The following is a 6,000-nucleotide window of genomic DNA, read 5'->3' on the forward strand; positions in this document are numbered from 1 at the left end:
CACAAACACAACATTACAATGCTACTAAGCTAGTCCCCTCCAAACGTGTCCACAAACATCTATGCATGTTTAATTTATAGGGGTTATCAGTCCTCGACTTTTTTGCCCATAAAAATAAGCTATTTAAAGTCTAAAGTGCTTTAAGGCATTACAGCCCATTTGATCAGTCAACTTTTCAGCCATATGTAGACAATAAAATATATTTTTAGATCTTGTTGTTTAAATGTTAGAGATTGTTCTCCCCATCTTCAAAAAAAATGCTAAATTGACATCATAGTTAAGTGAAGTCAACCGAGCCTTAACCGGGCTTTGGGTGAATGTGATAAATGGAAATGTTACCATATAAGACTGTCAAATACAATGGGTTAGTGTTCAACAAAGTCTTTCTTGCATTATATTGTTGCATTGAAATCTAAAAGCCCCTTATATGCTTGCATGTACACAGTCACTGACTCTCCCGATACTCCCTTCTGTTTCAAAAGAGTTTGAATAGGCCGTGGTTTCTTCAGCTAACTCTTACCGGTATCAGTTTTATTTGATACCACAGGAACCTGCATAATAGCCGTTGCCATGAGAGCAAATATAAACCCCTTACATCATTTATTTGAATAGGTTGCGTTAACATGAAGGAGAAGGAGACATAACAGAATGGCGCGGTACCAGCGTCAACCACAGCAAAGACACACAGCAGTATTTTGGTGGAAGTTAATGCCTCGGGGTAAGGGATCGCGGTTTGTATCGGTCCACCTCTCTGTAATTTGTGAGTTTCAAACCGAGTGGAAGCGCAAACAGATGTGATGTTCTGTTGTTGTTGTTTTTTTTTTACTTTGACAATTTCAGCGTCACTCCAGTTATTGTTTCTGATGCCGCTTACCAACCTGGGCCCGGACAGCCGGGGAAGCCAATCTGCTGCGTGTGGGTAGCTCAGGTTGGATCATGGAGTCTTTGCGGTGTGTGAAAGTGGAAACCAGAGCCAGAACGAAAGCTGAGGGTGTGAGCGCTGAAAGAGAGAAAAGAACATGTGGTTCAGAGGGTGTTTATTCACAGTGCAGAGCTAAATGAAGTCTTAAACAGGTATCCTGCCTCTTATGTAAACTGTTTTTCCCCCTGAAAGTGAAAAACCAACCCCTTCACCTTTACACCGGCTGTTTTTTTTTTTTTAAACATTTATGGGCATGCAGCTATTTAGTAACCAGATGTCAATAACACATTTCAAGAATTCAAAAGATATTTGGAAAGCTAACACAAATTTAGCTAACTTAGAGTTACGGATAAGGACAGGGAAACATTTCTCCCCACTGAAATTGTTCGTAGGTACGTCAAATCAGGGGTAGGTGATGAGTTACTCAGCATTCTGAAGGTTTGACCTGCTCAAGCCTCAGACATTTAGCTGTTTGTGTGTTCCAGACTGTTAAAGTGAGACTGACCACCATGGTGAGAGCCACAGAACTACTGGAGGCCTTTTAGAACTAGCAGCTTCTAAGTCTGGCAAGTTATTTAAAGAGACCGAGAAAATTTAGAATCGGCCCACTGAAAATAGTCGAGAAACGGAGGACATTCAAAACAACTGCCTCCGTTTTCCATCCTGAGTTCATCCTGAGAGCAGACTGCAAGATGCTGAAAGAGGTGTGCCAGAAGGGAACCATTTGGTGCTCTAAAAACAACATAACACAGGGAACGTAGACAAAGACCAGGACTAATGCTACCAGGAATAAGGGTTTTTAGACAAATGAGTCTAAAAATTAATCAACTGGACAACAGAACTGAATGCAACGTTCCAAATAAAGGTTACAATGCCATCTGGAAGGCTTGGAGGATAAAGTGTCACGGTCTGCAGCAGAACCTGACCATCATAGAATCTATCATGGCTGCTACTGTGTCATAGAGGGTGCTTTAGGAATGACAGACAATATAAAAGGAAATGCTAAAGAAGAACTTGACGATGGATCCAAACCATACCAGCAGAATCCACCAAAGACTGACTGAGAATGAGGACATACAAAGTCCTGGGCAGAGTCAGTATCCAAACTTCAGTTGTGTTGACATGCAAACATCTCACAACTGAAAGTGGCATCGGAAACCGCTAGATGTCTACAAAGTGTATTTTAGTTAAGAGGATTTTAGAGCGTAGAGTCTTACAAGTGTTTCCTCAGAACTTTGGTTTGTTGAGGAAATAAAATAAGTTTGCCAATGAATATTTTGCTAAGGTTTGGAAATTGAATCACTTTCTTTTATGATAAAAAGTTACACATGTTTATGTAAATGTTTCTTATTAAAGAATCAAGTATTAAAGTGTTATAATTTGTTTACTAAGTCTGTATGTTCTGACTCAGTATTGACTTAAATGTGGGATTTGTGACTCATTTTGTTGCCACTGAAATGCATTCTGCCAAACATCAAATTGTTTATTATGAATACACCTTATCGTTATACTCCATAACAATAATAGTTGGAGAAGCTTTTGAAGCTTTTTTTATTTGTATTTTTATCACTACCGGCTTTCAGAAGAAAAGAGAAAATTTTGATGGCCTTTCACTCGTCTTCCAGCCAAGAATTTCTAAACATGCCGCATTTTGTTCCATTTGTTGGCCAGACCAAGCCGTGGAAGGACGGCGTTTGAGTCTGCTTAATTTTTTCCCACAAACTGTTTCATTTTTGTATCCATAAGTAACGTTTGGTGCATCTTCAGTGAGATTTTTATTTGGTAACAACCAGATCATTTACAGGTTGATGCCTGAGCTTTAAAATATTTGTCTGTGTTCCATAAGCGTGGAGTCTTAAGCATGGCTCGTTTGCTATTCAAATTTGAAATTTAAAAATACTTTCCTTATCCCAAAGAGAAAATAAATGCTGCCGTAACTCATATCATCCAGAGAGGCCTCCGAGTAAAAGATTGTTGCTGAATGACATAACTGTCACGACATGCTAACAGCTAAACATCCAGACAGCAGAGACATTTCCCGGGTAACACCATCAGTTGTTGGCAAGCACTGCTAATCCACCTCATTTGCTTTTACCACTGCTCTTTAAATCTGTCTGGCTGGAAGGGAGTTTCTACTTTATGTCAGGTTCTCTGCTGAAATCTGCAGCAAAACCTCAAAAGATGTGCAAACCGTGGAAGTAAAGGGTGGGTGGAGTCTGGTAGGCAATTTAGCTGCAATACAAAGATGGGAAAATCAGGGGTCATGTTGGTGTTGCATCAAATTTTGTCTAAAAATATGTCAAAATATTATTCTGTGAGTTATTTTATGATCATCTAAAACTTCCAGGCCACTGAAACGTCTTGAAAATACACATACATAAAAATCGTCTTTTTTTTAATATCTGAAAGCTAGCTGACCCTGAAGAATGTTTCTGACCTCGGTGAATCTGATCTCTCGTCAGTCAACATGTTTATACGCATCTGTCACAGCTACTTCAGATTCCCATTTTTCTCCGTAATCCTCTACGTCACCCTTCACTTCGCAAATCTGAAAAAGTCAAGAAAACAACGGTGTTGTTGCTGCCGATGCTTCCCTTCTCTGACAGATGTCAACTCCTCGCTGTGTGCGGTTGGATTACTCAACTCCGAAGCCGAAGCAACCCGATGGAGATCGGTTTCTCCCAGATAACATCAGAGCTGACGGTTAGCACAGGCCTTTTGGTTTCCTCTGCAAACAGAGGATCGGGTTTAACTGCGGACGCGCCGTCTCACCTCTCCCTGTTTGGTTAGTGGTGCCAAGTGCGAGTACATGGAATGTGTAGTATGAACACACGTGGCTTGGTCATGAACAATCCCATGCCTTGTGAAATCATTCACAACTACTGATTTTGTTCCAATTTTGTCACATTGATGTTGTAGGCTTTAATGTGTTTTATTAGGATTCCAACACATAAATGTGCTCTTATTGGCTCACATGGCTGTCAGTTTCCTACATGAGTGAATTTTGGCTTTCTTCTTTCAAATCTTAAACCTCAAAGATTTTCTTACAGCATTGAACTGTAAGGAGTGTCCCATCAACGAGTCTCTGCCATCTGTTACTGCAGTGATGGTGTGTTGAAGGTGTTGTCAGTGTTTTGTCTGCTGCCTGAAAGGTTCGGTTTTGGTCTCTTCTGACCAGAGAACATTATCCCGTATCTCATCTCTGTCTCCTAACTGGATTCCAGAAAACTGAAAGCAAGACCTCTTATCTTTCAACAATTGCTTTTGTCTTGTCACTCTTCCATAAAGACCAGATTTGTGGTTTCCTTTGATAGACTCCCCATCCTGACCTGTGAAACTCTGCAACCGGACCAGAAGCTACTTGACTATATCTGATTAATGCTCTTGTTGATTGGCCAGTGAGTTTAGCTGTTCTCCGACAGACCTCTGAGGCATTTCATAGAACAGCTGCATTCCTACTGAGACACAATGTTGGACAGGTGGACCCTATATGAATTGGGTTTCCTGGTAAAAGCCAGCACCTTGTTCTACGCTTTGCTTTGTTCAGAGAGTCTGATTTTACCCAATAGCTAACGCTTGGCCATGTCGACTGTGAAGGAAGCTGCGCTACAAAGCTAAGAAATTGCGTACGCTATAAACAATCTTTCTCCGTTGCAGATAGAAGACCAGAGCCAAACGAGACGTCTGTTAATGAAAGTGGCTATGACATCTGTTCCAGCAGTGAAATGTCTTAAGCAGTTTTTCTGTCTTTAAAGGCTCAGTATTTGGAAGCGTGGTCGACATGGTTGTAATGCGACAAAATGTTCATGGGGACTAGAAACTGTAATTTCACAAGAGCACAAACTAAACTCCAACCAACAAAGTCTGGAAGATGAAAGGAAAAACCTGCAGTGTTGTATCGAGTAGAAACATTTTGTGATCGTCATGGCAACTGTTGCAGTCAGCCAAAGAAATTTCAACCGCAGATTTTACCATCATTTCCATAAAGATGACAACTATTTATCTTGCTCCTCTTTCAGCAGCCAAACGATATGCATCTGATCGGTTTCACACAAGGACGTAAAAGTCCCAGAAACCTCAGCTAAGCTGCCGAGCGCCGCGTACTAATCCTCAGGTGAATGAGCTTTTGATGAGTTTTCCACAGATAATTACAGAGGGAGAGATTGCTCTACAGGTAACAGTCGACGCATAGAGAAGCGATGTTTCTCTGAAATGGCATAAATTTACCCCGATGCGGAGTTAGAACATTTCACCTTTGCACCACAGTAAATTTCCAGCTCCCTTTAATTAAAGGCCATGCTACTGACAGTTTCTAGCAGATGTTTTTTCAGTCAGCGCAACCTGCCGTCCATCACTAGCAAAGCCGCATGTCAGTCTTCACCTTAGCTTTGCAGTCAGCCAACACAAACACTGATCCACTGTGTCTGGGAATTGGGAAGTAATTATTAAACAGATGTGTCACCGTCTAACAGCCAGAATACAAACCGCAGCGTTTCTCTTGCTCCCATGCACACTTTGTGACCTTTCTCCGTGGAATCTCTGAGAATGAAACCACGGGGGCAATTTCTGATTAACACTCGTTGGTCAGGTTCAGTTTTGTTTTTAATGGATACATTTTACCCCCCCCCAAAAAAAAGAAGTTTTTTTGTGGCTCTTGGCGCTGTGACGATTGCCATTTGAAGAGTCTTTCTGCTTTTGCTAGTTGATTCATTACAAGTGGAAAGTGTTCAGTCCATCTGTTCACACCTGCCATTTACAGTGGACTCCCAGAACCCCCACTAATATCTGCAATCCACAAATACTTGAGGCACCCTCTAAAGAAATGCTCGTAACTGCCTATTTTAAAAGTTTAAACACCAAATACACCTTGATATACATCAACATGCACAGTGGAAACCATCTTAGCGCTACATCTATTGTGTTCCCAGTTTCCTCAGTGCCAAGGAAAATAAACGGTGCTTCTGGATTTGTAAGTCAACTGCGTGTCATGATCCGTGTTTCTATGTGTTTAATTTCTAGTTTCTGTGTGATTCTGTTCCCTGTTAGTCCTGTCTCTGCGTCTTTCCCCGTTGATTGTC

General features: G+C 41.1%; 1 long non-coding RNA gene across 1 annotated transcript in view; it reads right to left on the reverse strand.

The window, feature by feature from the left end:
• The window catches only part of LOC103482040 (uncharacterized), a 94,883-nt gene that overhangs the window by 43,929 nt on the left and 44,954 nt on the right, over nt 1-6,000 (reverse strand). Inside the window, exon 2 of the long non-coding RNA XR_536382.2 lies at nt 879-1,000. This is a non-coding gene — a long non-coding RNA (uncharacterized LOC103482040). The remainder of the gene's footprint in view (nt 1-878; nt 1,001-6,000) is intronic.

Source organism: Poecilia reticulata, linkage group LG19 (assembly GCF_000633615.1).
Source record: "Poecilia reticulata strain Guanapo linkage group LG19, Guppy_female_1.0+MT, whole genome shotgun sequence".
In the NCBI taxonomy this organism is placed as follows: Eukaryota; Metazoa; Chordata; class Actinopteri; order Cyprinodontiformes; family Poeciliidae; genus Poecilia; species Poecilia reticulata.